Consider the following 16249-nt stretch of genomic DNA (forward strand, 5'->3'; position numbering starts at 1 on the left):
AGCATTTGTCAAATCAAAATTGAAGGCAGCAGGCAGTAAATTGGATTTTCTTTTACAATAACATGTAGTTCACCTTCTATCATTGTAACAAATATTATAATATATACTTTATGACATCATATCTTTCATCTACTTTTGTGGCTGAAATTTTAAGAATAAAATGAGTATTGTTGCTCTACCACAGTTCACCCTTAAGCATGCAAAGTGTGTTTCCTTAAGGATGTGTTTTTCCACAGAGAAAATATTAGCCATCAGTTGTCAACTCAGATACAGAATAAATAGCACCATTAGTACCCAGTTCAGGTTCAAAGGAGTCTCTGAATTGTGGTGTTGAGCCTGCTAGAGGTACTAATCACCTCTCAAGGCCCAGCTGTTCTCAACTGCAGGGTATTTCATTGTATCTTTTCTTCCCCCAGATACTAAAGAATAAATGGAAGAATTGGAAAAGAATAACATTTCTTCGTTCATCAAATCACAGAAAGGGTCTGCTAACTCAGGTGATTTGTAAGAATACATTACAATTGAGTTAAAAAAACAAAAGAAAACAAAACAGAAAAACACTTTCCCCAGGAATTTTATAACATTTATATTGTGATTTTCGGGTGTTTGATAAAGAGTTGCTAACTGATTTGTGATCAGCAGTGGAAAATAGCTGATGATTCTCATCTCCCCTTCAAGAGATAGAAAATGCAGTTTCCCTGGGACTATATTTCTTAAGCTAATGTGAAATATTTGATACAAAGAATTCTAAAAATTGAAATAGCACCCAGCGCTGAGAGGTAAAAAGCGCATGTTTTTATGGAGTTATTTTTCTTTCCAGAGAGGAAGCCTGGTGTAATTGTTGAGTTTCTGCTATGTGCTAAAGTGTAATCCGCTGGTGTTGGACCAGTTCACTTTATGTGCCTCTCATAATCCGCCACATGTGGTGAGTATTTTACTGTCATTTTAGAGACCAGAACAATGAGTTTTAGAGAGGTTATAAGCAGCCTTTCAATGTTTGGCAGCTAATAAGTGCTGCAGAAGGGATTTGAGCCAACATGGCCTGATGCGAAAGCCATGCTTGTCCATTACAGTAAGAGTCGCATGCAGAACTTGGTTCCATCAATCATCCATTCATCCATCTTTGAGAAGAACAAATACTTACAAGTATTTAAACATCCACCTGCTTGGTGATTAATAAAGATTTTTAAATATTTATCTAAAAGCTTTGGGGGGATTATTTATGGTAATTGGAATATTGAAATGTTTTAAATGATCCTGAAAAGACTAAATTTATCCCTTCATTGAGGAGCTAAGCCACAACATGGAAAGAGAAGGTAGATCAATGATAAATAGATTAGATAGATAGGTAGTTGATAGATAAATGATTGATGATAGATAGATGATAGAGAAACAGAGAGATGACATTTAGAGGCACTGCTATGATGACTCAGGAGACAGATGTGTTTGTGAAAGGAAATTGCCCATATGGTGCCTCTTCCAGAGACTTCAGTAAAGATTTAAATTACTTTATAGCATTAATTACTTTTAACATCGCTTTTGAGTATGACACCATTTTGTGACTAACCATAAGGAAGCACAGATTTTATTAGGGTAATATTGAGTACTTATTAGATGCCAAGCATGATCCTAGATGTTAGGAGCACAAAGATGAAAAAACAAAATGAAACAAAACAAACCCATGATCCCTGCCTTCCTGAAGATTTCAGTTTAGTAAGGGACACGTATGTGTAATAAAGAAATAATCATGCGAATGACAGTAGAGTCACAATTTTCATAAGGGTTCTGGGGGCAAGAAAACAGTACACTTAAAGATGATGGGAGATATTTTATGTTGAGGAAATTATAGTTAAATGCAAAACTGAAAGAGTATGAAGAGTTAAAGTGCCAGGAAGAACATTCTGTGCAAAGGAAGTTGCCAGGGAGAAAGTTCCCGAGACAGGAGCCTGGAGGAAGGCAAGTATGTGTGGAGGGAAATGAGGCTGCTTCAGTGGGCATGAGTCAAATCTGGCAAAGCCTATGCTTTAAATGTTTACAGCCTTGCCTCTGCTCCCATCTGCTGTTTGCCAAGCACTGCTCTAGATGCTAGGAATAGAATACTGAGTCTGTCCGCGTCCAGGCCCTCATGGGGCTTCTATTCCAGGGGAAAAGAAATAGCCAGTCAAATGATACATATAGGTGATACGGAATGTGAAGAAAAAGTACAGCCAGGGAATGGACTGAACTGGAGCCAAGGGGGTGAAATTATAACCAGTAGTACCCATGGCCTGAGTTTGTACAGCTACAAGCTATACTGCTCTTTATATTTTAGAAGTGTTATACAAATTTAAAAAACAACTATGCAACAGAGACTGTCTGTGGCTTGTGATACCTAAAATATTTACTGCCTTGCCCTTTCCAGAAAATGTTTACCAACACGACCCCCGGGTTAGAGAGAGGCAGGGCATACTCTTTTTGATTGTGTGGTGAGGGGCATCTTCCCTGGTGTTTCAGTAAAGACCTCTCTGAGGCAAGAGAGTATCCTTCCTCCTATCAGGTGACCTGCTTCAGGGACAGAGGGAACAACAAAAGCAAAGATGCTGAGGGGGAAATTGGGTTGTGTGCCTAGAGAAACTAATAAACCAATGATACCGGAGCAGTGAAAGATGTATGATTTCAGAGATGAAGGCAGGAATAGTATGAGGTTCAGCTTTATCAAGATTTTCTGTATCATTCCAAGCATGATAGAAAGCCTTTCAACGGTTGACAATAGAGAAGTTATATGATCCAGTGAGATTTTTAGGCGAATGGTCATGTGGAAAAGAGCCTCCAGGGGCCGGGGTGGAAGCAAAGAGATTGGCCATGGGCTGTTATGATTAAGGAGAGAGGAGTGATGGGGCTCAGTTCGGGGTGCTAATATAGCAACAACTTTTTTTTTTTTTTAAGATTTTATTTATTTGACAGAGAGAGACAGCCAACGAGAGAAGGAACACAAGCAGGGGGAGTGGGAGAGGGAGAAGCGGGCTTCCAGCAGAGGAGCCTGATGTGGGGCTCGATCCCATAACGCCGGGATCACGCCCTGAGCCGAAGGCAGACGCTTAAAGACTGCGCTAACCAGGCGCCCCAATATAGCAACAACTTAACAAGTGAGAAGTAGTTGGATTCTTGATATGTATTTTAATTAGAACTGATAGAATTTTGTTATGAATTGAATGTGAGATGAGAGAAAATATAGTATCAAAGGAGTTTTGCTGTAAAGTGGAGGAGAAAAATATGGCAGTGGCTGTTAGGGATTTTATTATTTTATTATTCTATTCTATTTATTTTGGTCTATTCTATTTTATTCTATTTTATTTTGAGGAAAGCTATTAAGCATGTTTGGCAGCTGGTGAGAATGATTCTGTACAGAGGAGGAAAAAAAATTAATTTGAAGGAGAGAGGGGAGATAATTTTGGGTTGAGTTCTTCAGTAGGTGGGAAAAGATAGAACCTATTAAAAATCGGTTGTTTATCTTAAATAATGGCACAGGCAGTTCATCTGTTCTAATTGAAGAGAAGGCAGAATGCATATATACATGTGCTTATTGATAGTGGGAAGATGGAAAAGGTAACATATTGATTATTTTATTTCTGTGAATTTCAAAGCAAGGTCATTAGCTGAATGGGGTGAAGACAACGTTAGCAGTAAAAAGCAAGAAAAAATGTGAAATACATAGTTTGGAAAGAGGGAGTATGAATTTGCTAGCAGCATAAGATAGTATTACTGTAAGGATATCAGGAAAACAGGATGTAAGACTATTTTTCTGAGCTAACATAACAAAACACTTGTTTCCCAGCTAAATTGAAATTTGTGTCCCTAACACTCAAACACTACCTTTCCAATGAAGTAGTTGCTGGCTACTTGTAGCTACTGAGCATGTGAAATGTGACTAGGATGTGTTATTTGTGTGCATGTGTATGTGTGCACGTTTGCACACACGTGTGCACACCTCATGTGTTACGGGCAGGGAGGATTTCAGTCATATTGCATGTGTTGGGTCATATTTTCAATTGCATATATGAGACTATTTTGCACCAGAGTAAAACTATAGAGACTAAGTGTGAGGAAGCACATGTACACACAGCTTTCTAGAAAAGGAGACAAACTGACATTAGGCATTTATTGAGTGCTTATCATGTGTCAGGTGCTTTATGAGTGGCATGTTTCATTTAATCCTGGCAAAATGCATAATAAGATAGGCATTGTTTTTCTCTCTTTAAAAAGCACAAGAAAACTGTAGTTAAGGAGCATGGAACCAGAAAAGTGGCAGATGCAGGATTCAGCACCCAGTCTGTTTTCCTCCTAAGACTGTATGCTTTTCAACTATTTCATGCTGCTTTTTTTTTTTTTCCATAAAGGCAAAAGTTAGATGTTTCTCGAAGCAGAGTCTCTTCTATATCCCAGGGTTTCCCATAAATCAGGTACACCAGTCCCACTTGGGTCCTGCATTACTCAATGTCACTTTTTTCCTATTCCCTCTCTAAAAGAGTTACAGAAAGGCAAGACCCGATTTCAGAACTATCTTTGGATATGCGTGCAAAACAAATGAATAGCATTGAGGGCAGAGGGGAAAAGTCTTGTCAGAACCACTCTGATCCTTTGGGCTTGGGCTTCTTTGGCTAATGACTGGGTCGTGAACTAGGCCAAGCCTCCACACCGAGTTCAAAACAATCATTCTTTGAAGTTGTGTATTTTCAGGAACATTTCTTTCATCCTTTATAGGCTTACGGGGATGAAAATCTGTTAGATGACACGCAACTTGCCCTTTCAAACCTCCTCAAGGACCCTGGGGATTTTGCCGCCATCTGGAATTTGCTGTCATGCTGTGATTTCTGCAGGTTTAACTTTTAATCTCTCCAGTCACATCTTTTATTATTCACTCTGTGCATAATTTTTACATTATATAGTCTTTTTTTTTTTAAAAAACAGTGGGCTGAAATTGCTCAATTTAATCACAAATGTGGCTCTGAAAGGACTCAATGTCTTAAAAGTTATTTCCCTCCTTTCTCACATTAAAAAAAAAGAAAAAGTGTTTTGGCTGCAGCAGATTTGTTGCTCAGAAATTAAATCCCATCCTCAGAAGGAATGCAATATAGAGTAGGTTTGAGTGAAGGCTATGTGCTCTCAGGATTACTTATTAGCAACCGAAAGAAATTTATCTATTCATATGCTATCTGTATTTTCCTAGGTGTTAGTGCCCTTGGATTTTAGCTGTTTATCATGCTTTTGAACCCTAAGACCAGAGAGAGAATTGCTGATTTTATAATTATGAACAGGATAGCTACCCTAAAAATCAGTTTGCTAAAGACTAATTAATTACCAGGTAACCGTTTGCCTAAAACTCATCCTTTTTTGAAAGTGGCACCTTTTTGCCTCCTTTTTTCATAACAATTTTCATTTTTATAGTTTTCATGTAAAGGGCAGTTTCCATTTTCTTCGCAGAGGTTCCAGGGTTCCCTTGACACCCCACGCACGTTGAGGGGCCTATCCCTCATGCTGCAGCTCTGTCTCTCTCAGGTGTGGCTTTGCTGAACTGCATGTGCCCACGTGCATACAAAGTCATCATCTTTTCTACAGCCATCGTTGTGTTTGCTCAAGTTCTGTTTCCAAGTATCTCCCAATTTTATTTTTTGCTCTCTGGTTCTCTCAGACTTCTGCTCAAGTCATCACCGTGTCATTTCTAGGGATGGATTCTGACCTCTCATCCAAGCCATGAGTAGAATCCTACTCTGAGCTGAACAGAATATCCTGTCGCCACTCTGCTGTCCGTTTGACTTAAAGCATTTCTCCTCTCTAGGAATTGTGTTCTTTCTTCACCTGCAAGACACTGCCAACTTTGATTCAACCGAATGAGTGTCCCTCTCCTTTCCCAGTTACTTTAATTTATATTTCTATCACCCAGGCCAGAGAACACCCTGACCTTGGTAGATGGTAGGGTTTTCAGCTTTGCTACTGTAACCAAATTAAAGGAGAATTGTCCACCTGATACACAGCAAGCCACTAAAGAAACTGACACTGAACTTTTACAGTGAAGAAAGATAGGCTTGATTATTGGTGTGGTGACACCGAGGAGAAGGGGGATCTAACGCTCACAAGTCCTGAACTCCCCAGTGGCTTACAACTGAGAGTTTTTAGGGGCAAAAATCAAGGGTAAGAGGTAAGGAGTAAGGGGCTTAGGGAGTGGGTTCTTCTGATTGGTCAGGGATTGGGTAGACTTCAAGATTGACTAACTGATGCAGGTCCATCTGGTTTCATCAAGATTGTGGTCAGGTGGTCATTCCCTTCCCTGGTGCGGGTCTGCCAAACATCTCAGGGATGTGTGTTAGTGATGCTATCTCTGTTAGCAAAAGCAGAAGCCATACACCTTGTCATCATGATGACGGTGCAGGCTATTTCGTTTTTTGTTCCCTTGGGGTAGATTGTCATTGTCCTCAGGAAAGCATATTCTAAGTCCCTTCCTGGTGTTTTCTCTGATGGTTTTTAACTACAGGCTGTGTGTCCTCCAGACTTAATTCTGTTGGTGGTTTTGCTTCTATCTTGGCTCTGTATAATCATTCAGTCATTCATACATCAGGTAGCCTTAAATGCCTTCCATGCACGGATACAAAGATGCAGGCCACACGATCTAAATGAATGTCAACAAATAAAAAGGAAAAGGTATTTAATTTTGAGGTGAAGATTCAAAAAAAGTCAAAGCCACAAATGAAAAACTTGGTAAGTTTTATTATATCAACTTTAAGTTATTCTGTAAAAAATAATGTGATTAGAGTCATTCTAAAATGGAGTTGGAATGAATGGCTATTGGAGAGAAATTGCTTTACTCGCTTTTGTTTGAACTGGACCAAAACCTTTGGACTGGGCAAAAGAGCAACTGTTTCAAACAATTGTTTGAGAAGTCAGCAGGAGAATGGGCATCTTGATCACAAGACTGATGATTGTGGGCTTTCTGCAGGTAAAATCAGCAGTGAATTATTGTATAACACAGAGTGGTGTAGCTTTTAAAACATGCACAGAAAACTTCTTTTCTCTCCTTCAACTCATGTGTAATTGCCCTCTTCCTTTTTCCTCATGGAAACCTCCTGCTTTTGGGGCACCTGGGTGGTGTAATTGGTTGAGCATTGCACTCTTGATTTTAGCTCAGGTCATGATCATAGGGTCGTGTCAGGCTCCATGCTCAGTGTAGAGTCTGCTTAAGATTCTCCCCCTTTCCCTCTCCCTTCTTCTCTACACCTCTCCCCTGCTCTCATTCTCTCTCTCTCAAAAAAAAAAAAAAAAAAAATCCTGCTTTCACCCTCTAAGCAGGAACACTATTTGGGTTTCTACCTGAATCTGTACTCCTCAGATTGCAATTCTTTAATGCCAAATAAACACTTGTTTGACTTTCTTTGTGGCTCTTTATGTTCAGTTTGACAATTTTATATGACAAAAAAACCCTAAACCCACTATCAAACCAGTTAAAGGACAGGGAAAGAGTAAATGTAGAAATATTTGAAATATGTAGAAATAATTACATCGAATTATGTGATTAGTTTTAAAAAGCAAAAAGGGAAATCTACAAGTCAATAAGAAAAAGATCATCAATCTAGTAAATACGAGTAAGGAATCTAAACAGATGATCTAAAGAGAACAGTATACAAAAGCTTGAAGAGATACCTTTGTAATGGGAAGAAACTCAGCATGTCTGATACCATATTGCCTCTGTTTCCCTTGCTGCTGTGACCTACAGCTTAAAAACTTCTGCTTAGCCCTGCGGTAGGCATGTTACTCATTAAAGGAATTTTGCTTCCAGCTGAGATTTGCAAAAACTGCTTCTTACCGGAAACTTACCTCACCTGAGGACACAAGGAAGTATGTACAGAAATGACCATGTTATGTTTAAGATTTACAGAAATGACATGACCAGGTTCCTATATGCAAAGATCAACTGACCAAGGACAAAGAAGTTCTATGACCTTCCTCGGATGTTGACAGACCTCTGCCACATTTTGACTTTAATCTTCTCCTCCGGCTACCCCCATTTGCTAAGGTAAAAGAAGCTCCAGTTTCATGTGTGTGGGAAGGGCGGGGGAATTCTTTAGGACAATCGTCCACCATCTCCTCAGTTAGTTGGCTTTCTGAATAAAGTTGGTTTTCTTACCCCAACACCTTGCACCTTGACTTACTGGCCTGTCGGAGATGAACAGAACAAGCTTGGACTCCATTTCACCTTTGCTTATTCATTCATCACATATTTATTAGTTGCCTCTTCTGTGTTAGGGACCGTGAAAACACTTGAGATATACTAGTGAAAAGGCAATGAAAACTCATACTCTTGTAGGGAGGTAAAAGAGAAATTATCAAAAATTAGAGACAAAAAAATGAACTGGGAGAGAACATAGTGGGGAAGGTTTCTTTAACGAAGAGTAAATGCAAACAATCTGAGGTCAATGCTGTTATTTTGAGAAATGCAAATTAAAACAATGGGATTCATTCTTCTTCTGTCCCATTGGAGTAGAGAAATGATATCAAAACTTGGGGAGTGTTGTGGGTGAAATTGTGTACCCCAGCATATGTGTAGAAATTTTAATCCTCCGTACTTTAGAATATGACCTTATTTGGATATAGGATCTTCACAGAGGTAATCAAGTTAAAATGAGATCATTAAGTCTAATGCAATATAACTTGAGTCCTCATAAAAAGGAGAAAATTTGACATAGAAGCAGACTTGCACAGAGGGAAGACATGTGAAAACACACAGTGAGAAGATGGCCATACAACCGGAATGATGCATTTCCAAGCCAAGAAATGTCAAAGATTGCTGGCAAACAGAAGCTAGGCGAGGCAAAGGATTCTCTTCTCAAACTTTCACAAAGAGCATAGCACTACTGATGCCTTGATTTGGGACATGTAGCAAAAATAAATTTGTTGTTTTCAGACAATATACGTGAGACAATAAATTTCTGTTGTTTTAAGCCACCTAGTTTTTGGTACTTTGTTGAAACAGCGGCAGGAAACTAACACAATGAGTTTGGGGTTATTAGCAGAATCCTAAAATTAAAAGACTATTCAAAGAAAAAAAAATAGTTACAATATAATTTGAAGAGGACCAGAATAAAGGGAAATAACTTCCCATGGCAGTTATGCGAAGAGCCCCTGATCCATATAGATTGGGCAGAGAAAGCTTCTCTCTGGGTATGTTGCCTTGGCAGATACTCAAAGGCTGACCTGGAATTAGGTAATATAAGAGGTTGGGCATTTCTACAGGCAGAAGGGCAACAGTGGGAAAGGCATGGGGACAGGAGAACTGGGGGTCTCTGGGACTATAATTATGCTAGCCTTGGTGGAACTGTCACAAGGTCAGGTGAGGTAGGCAGAGGCAAGGCCCTGTGTGATGGGCTATGTAGTTCACAATCACTCTGAACAATCAAGAATCCTCTGATGAGAGGAATTCAAGGCAAAAATAACATCTGAGTGCTTCTCGATGACCAAATCCATTTAAGAGATTAAACCTTAATGCAAGGATGTGAATGGGAAGCTGAAATACATCCTGTGTCCAACTCTCAACCCACACACCTGATGGAACAAGTGGAACAAGTGACAACTCTGTCATTTATCTATCCAAAGCGACAAGCTTCAGTAGGATGCCCTGCCATTATTCCAAGCATCCACCTGTCATTTGCCAGGCTTTCCTAGAAAATCAGAATAAGTGCTTTTTAGCCAACCACGATGTGCTTTCTTGTGCAGCACCCATAAACCCTACCGCTGACAGTGCCTTTCCCTTTCTGTTCTCAGGAATCAAATTATCAGGACAACCACTTCCTCTATGATCTGGCCTCAACTATTAGAAAAACAACTTGACTCTTGGGGAAAAGATCCTCTGCTTTAGAGGATATCACTTCATTTCAATCTTTAATTCATTAAATATAGTGATTTAATTCTGTGTGCTAGAAACTCTACTATCTGTGGGATTCAAAACATTTGTTTATCTCTGCAGCCTAGAAGTTCAAGTCAACATGAAAGAGAGAATCATGGAAAAATGAACCAGATGTAGTCTGTAGGGCTGATGTCGTTTTTGGAGTTGGAGTCTGGAGCCGCGGCCAAGAAAGAATTCTTGAGACATCTTCCGTGCAAAAAGGTGATTTTTTAAAGGATGGGGACAGGACCTGTGGGCAGAAAGAACTGCTGCCCTGTGATTGTGAGGGGCAACTGATTATATACTTTGGGGTTGGGGGAAGTAAAGATAAGCGAAGTTCCAAAAGAATTTTCATATGCTAAAATACTCACAGGATACCTGAGGCCTTGCTGTGGTCAAGCTACGGTGTTTTTTCTTCTAGCGAAGCATTTACGTTAAGACAGTTGGGAGCTTCCTGGAGGACCATTATACTCTGCCTGCCTCAAGTATTTGTCAATGGGCTGCAGGTTATAAGGACATTTAATTTGATCTACATTTCCATCTGCCTTTGTTTCCCGCATCATGGGGCACAGAAGGAGGTGTGGAAAAGCCTACTGCTACAATAGGTGGAAGAAGACTTTATAATAAAGCTCTAAAAAGTATTCAGTCCTTGATCTGAATGTTAATAATCTGAGGAGGGTTTTTATGCTAGCCTACAAAGAAAGAAAAATATTTCAGGCAAAAGAATCAAGCTGAGATAAGGAAATGAAACATGGAGCTACGTGGTTTATCCAGAAGGCAGGGATGTGGAAGGTAAGAAAAGCAGGAAATAAGTCTGGAGAGTTAAGGAGACAGATAAAAGGATTGTATATTCTGTCTTTATGGGTTTTGAGGAGGTGGAAATAAAACTATTTTTCCCCTTCTTAGTTCAGATCCAAATGATAAATAATGCACCATAATCAGACAGTCGTAGATAAGTTCCAGCTTTAATACTGATAAACCTGATGTGGAGAATGTGGGACTTGGATCATCATCTTCATTCCCCTTTCACGTGTAGGCCTGGGGACTGTGACAAAACACTGGGACTGTAGAGAAAGTTTAATACCCAGCATTGTTCTCTGCTGTGATAGGGTGAAAGAGAGTGACACCCTCTGTTTAGCACCTTCCCAAAATTACAAATTACACTTTCTTGAACATTCTTACATGTTCTAGAAGTGAAATAAATTCAACATAGGCTAGACCCGTATTCAACCTTATCAAATATTGGCAATTGCTTTCTAAAATGGTTGCACTGTGGAAGTAATGTATTTTATGTTTTATTTTATTTATTTATTTATTTATTTATTTATTTATTTATTTATAAATAATTTTTATTTTGTTATATTAGTCACCATACAGTACATCCCCAGTTTTTGGTGCAATGTTCCATGATTCATTATTTGCATATAACACCCAGTGCTCCATGCAGTACGTGCCCTCCTTAATACCCATCACCAGCCTATCCCGTCCCCTCCCCCCCCGAAGCCCTCAGTTTGTTTCCCAGAGTCCATAGTCTCTCATGGTTCATTCCCCCTTCTGTTTACCCCCTCCTTTCTTCTTCCCTTTCTTCTCCTACCAATCTTCCTACTTCTTATGTTCCATAAATGAGTGAAACCATATGATAATTGTCTTTCTCTGCTTGACTTATTTCACTTAGCATAATCTCCTCCAGTGCCGTCCATGTTGCAGCAAATGTTGAAAAAGCGTTCTTTTTGATAGCTGAGTAATATTCCATTGTATATATGGACCACATCTTCTTTATCCATTCTTCTGTTGAAGGGCATCTCGGCTCCTTCCACGATTTAGCTATTGTGGACATTGCTGCTATGAACATTGGAGTACATATGGCCCTTCTCTTCACTACGTCTGTATCTTTGGGGTAAACACCCAGTAGTGCAATGGCTGGATCATGGGTAGCTCAATTTTTAACTTTTTAAGGGACCTCCACACTGTTTTCCTATTTTATGTTTTAAACAAAAATATATTTTGTGGCCCCACTTTTTAGTGTGAAACATACATACAGAATAGTGCAGATATGTATGTACAGGTTTTTTAATTTATTTATTTTTAAAAAGATTTTATGTATTTATTTGTCAGAGAGAGAGAGAGAGCACAACCAGGGGGAGTGGCAGGCAGAGGCAGAGGGAGAAGCAGGCTCCCCGCTGAGCAAGGAGCCCGATGCAGGACTTGATCCCAGGACTCTGGGATCATGACCTGAGCTGAAGGCAGAAGCTTAACAGACTGAGCCACCCAGGCTACATGTACAATTTACAGATATTTATAAATGCTGTGTGACTGCAACCCCAGCAAGCAAGAAAGTTACTAACACCTCAGAAGCCTACCCCTGTGCTCCCACCACATCACAGACCCTTCCCTCCCCCCACCTCAGCTAGCTACTATATGATTTTTATGATCATAACATCTTTGTTTTAACTTATATTTTACTACCTATTAATAGATCCCCAAACAGTATTGTTTAGTTTCGTCTGTTTCTCAGAAATCTGTACATGAGATCATAATGAACGTATTCTTTCGTGTCTGGCTTCTTTGTCTCAACAATCCAATGTGAGACACAACCATGTTGTTGCAGGTAACCGTCACTAACTTCTGTTCCAGTATTTTGTTTTGGTTTTTTTATTTTGTATGTTGTTGGATCCTATTATATAAATACATCATAAAACGTATACCCCCCTGCTTTGGATGAACATTGGGGCTATTTTCTAGTTTATACTATTATGAAAGGTGGTGTCATGAACTATTGTATATATCCTGGCAGATATATGAAGAGTTTCTCTAGGGTGTATTCCTTCCAGTGGACTTAGGGTATGTGTATCTTCCACTTATCAGATAAGGCCTGTTTTTCCCAATGAGGGTACCGGTTACACGCTGGTACGTGTGCTTCAGGCTTAGTGCTCCCATCATCAGTGTCTCATCGTCACTGGTACTCAGAACTGTCAAACCTTAAACGTTTTAGTCAATCAGTGTGTCTCTAGAGGTGTTTCATTGTCATTTCAGTTTGCATTTCTACGATTTCTAATGAAGTTGAGTACCATTTCATATATTTATTAGCTGTCGGTTAATCCTGTTTGGGACATGCTTTTTTGAGATTTTGCCAGTGTTTTCAGGTTATTCTTTTTTTTTTTTTTTATCATGGTGATATCGAAAACTAAATGTGAAAAGTAACGCTATTATATTTTTAGAAGAAAATGTAAAAGCACATCCTCTTGACCTAAGGGCACAGAAAGACTTCCTAAACAATACACAGAATATTCAGTGTAAAGGAACAGACAGATAGATTCAACTTAATATTTGAAACTTCACCGAAGGCACTTTAAGGTTTGTAAAAAAGATAAGACAAGTGAGAGATGATATTTATAACCAACATAACTGAAATAAAGAATTCCCACTTTTACTAGTTTAATGGGTTAGCTCCAGCCAGTTAAAAAAATGTCCGGTTCTAGGAATGTTAGATTTCTTGGGATGGGAGATGGAGAGAGAGGGGAAGGAGGGTCAGGGCTGTGACTCTACCTGAGGACTCTCATGGGAATGAGACCAGCACAACAGAAGTTGTTTTCTAAGGCTCCCTGGGTTCCCTTTGCTTGTTCCTTTTCCTATTAGCCAGTTGAGTTTGGCCCTTACTTCTCTAGTTACCCAGGAAATTCACTGCCCCTTTTGGGCGAAGGAAGTTAGCACTCCACAGGAAAGCCCTATGCCCACTTTCATAAAGCTGGCCCACGAAAGTTTCTTTTTCCTTTTTTTTTTAAAAAAATCAAGTTAATCAGTCTTTTCCTTCAGTTTGTCTGCATTTTGAGTTAGAACAATTTGTCCAGCATCTGTATTTTTCTGTAATACTTGTATGATTTATATTTTACATCCAGATTTTAGAAATTTATCTGATAAAGAGTGAATCTAATTTTACCTTACTTCCTGTACAAGTATCCAGGTGTCCTAACACCACTCATTAGATGGTTTTAACTACAGATTTTGTCTAATATGTTTAATAAAACAATTTGGCACCTGATATCCCTCCAAAGCCAAACTCCCTGGTCACCATTGTCTTCAGGCCAGTAGACTAAGCCCTGCTCATTTTTGTTCCATTGCTGTTTCATACAGATGGTGCAGTAGGTGCTATGGACTGAATGTTTCTGTACTCCCCTAATTCATATGTTGAAGCTCTGATCCCAAGGGTTATGGTATTTGTGTTGGCAGGATTCTTGTCCTGCAGAGTTGAAGAATGACTCTCGTGGACACAAAAGGGCGAAATGGTAGTTTATTAATAAAGGTGAGAACAGAAAGAAAGCTCTCTAGAGTGAGAGGGGCCTGAACGGGTTGCCAAATGATGTAGTTTTAGAATGTTGGTGAGGTCCGGAGCCAACAGCCAAGGAAGACTTCTTGAGACGTCTTCGGTGCAAAAAAGGTGATTTTATTTAGCATGGGAACAGGACCTGTGGGCAGAAAGAGCTGCACTGGGGTCATGATGAGTGGCCCATTATGTACTTTCAAGTTGGGGGGGGGTTAAGGATAGCATAAGTCTCTTAAGGAATTTTGGAAGCAAGGTTTCCAGATCTTGAGGGGTCTAGCCATTGTTAAGAAAAGGCCATTTATTACTATCTAATAAAACCTGAGTCACGAGACGCTTCAGATGTCTATCGGTGGGTCATATGTTTGGGGGATGATTGCCAACATGTATCTTGGGGTAGGGATAAAAGAAGTTTCCAGAGGAGTTTTTGTATGTTAAAGTAGATTAACAGGATCCTGGGGGTCGGGCTAAGATTGCCTCTTGCCCTCAGCAAAGTTTCAACATCCAGGCAGTTGAGTCCCTAGAGGAATGTCGCTCTGCCTGTTTCAAGGACTTGTCAAATGGGCTAAAAGTAGTAAGGAAGTTTAATTATTTTTCTTCTGCCTTTGTTTCCCACATCAGTTGGAGGTGGGGCCTTTGAGAGGTAATTAGGTCATGAGGATGGAGTTCTCTTGGTAGTATTAATGTCTTTATAAGTAGGGACACAAGAAAAATGATCTCTTTATGTCATGGGAGGATACAATAAGAAGAAACCTTTCTACAAACCAGGAAGAGGGCCCTCACTAAGAAACCAACCATGCTGACACCATGACTTGAAGTCCAGCCTCCAGAAATGTGAGCAATAAATGTTTGTTGTTTAACTAGTCTAGGGTATTTTGTTATAATTGCCAGAACTAAGAGAGCAGGCAAAATAATGGCCCACCAAAGATGTCCATGTCCTAATCCCCAGAATTTGTTAATATGTTATAATATATGGCAAAGGGAAATTAAAGTTACAGATACTATTAAGGTTGCTAACCAGTTGACCTAACAATAGGGAAATTATCCTAAATTTTCTGAGTGTGCCCAGTGTAACCACAACAGTCCTTGAAGATGGAGGAGAGAAGCAGAAGAACAGGTCAGAGTGGTTTGATGTGAGAAGGACTTAACTCACTGTTGATGGATTTGAAGCTGTGCGAAGGGGTTATGAGCCAAGAAATTCAGGCAGTTTCAAGAAATTTGGAAAAGGCAAGGGAATGGATTTTCCCCTAGAACATTCAGAAAGAAAGGTTACATTCCTGATGCCTTGATTTTTAGTCCAGTGAGACTTGTGTTAGATTTTTAACATAGAGAAAATAAGGAAACTAATTTATGTTGTTTTAAGCAATTAAGTTGTGGTAATTTGTTGCAAGAGTAATAGAAAACTAATACAGATAGTTGTTATTTTTGAACTGGAAATCTTTTCCTGTTTTCTCCTTTTATAGCCCATGTATCATTGCCATGTTTTAGGAAAAGGGGGATTCTTGAAATGAGGAAGTTACTCAACCATCTTAAGTGTGCTAATCATTCTTCCACTACATCTTCTGCAGTTGTCAGATACGCAATGAGGTATAATTTTCCTTTGACACATTCTTTCAAGAAGGCATACTTCTGCATTTGCATAACCTGATTAAGTTGGTCTTTTGGCTTCTGTGTGTCTAGTGTTGGGTGGCAGTACTCCCCTCCCTCCTTTAACTTTGCTTTTGCTTTCAGGCTCAAACGTTTCAGGTTCAAACATTTTCTGATATAGCCTCTAGGTTTTTTTCTTTGAGTTCACTCTGAGTAAGAAATATGAATTCAGTCACGTCTAAGTGAGCAAAATGCATCTGTTACTTAAAAAAAAATCTTGTCGACCTTTACTTCTCTGAATGGGCAGTAGCACACAGGAGGTGTTTTCTAATTAGGCTAACAATTAATCCAAAAAACCATTCAATCTGTCATGGTCCTGCCAAGAGCTATTTTAGCATATCTCGTATTCTCTAGTCAGTATAGATCACAGACAA

General features: G+C 39.4%; 1 long non-coding RNA gene across 1 annotated transcript in view; it reads left to right on the top strand.

Moving 5' to 3' along the window:
- Window positions 1-413: 413 nt before the first annotated feature.
- LOC125282057 (uncharacterized) overlaps window positions 414-16249 on the top strand; it is a 45173-nt gene continuing 29337 nt past the window's right edge. The window contains exons 1-4 of the long non-coding RNA XR_007189190.2: window positions 414-497; window positions 821-925; window positions 7899-8044; window positions 9992-10132. This is a non-coding gene — a long non-coding RNA (uncharacterized LOC125282057). The remainder of the gene's footprint in view (window positions 498-820; window positions 926-7898; window positions 8045-9991; window positions 10133-16249) is intronic.

This window comes from Ursus arctos, unplaced genomic scaffold (assembly GCF_023065955.2).
Source record: "Ursus arctos isolate Adak ecotype North America unplaced genomic scaffold, UrsArc2.0 scaffold_20, whole genome shotgun sequence".
Classification (NCBI taxonomy): Eukaryota; Metazoa; Chordata; class Mammalia; order Carnivora; family Ursidae; genus Ursus; species Ursus arctos.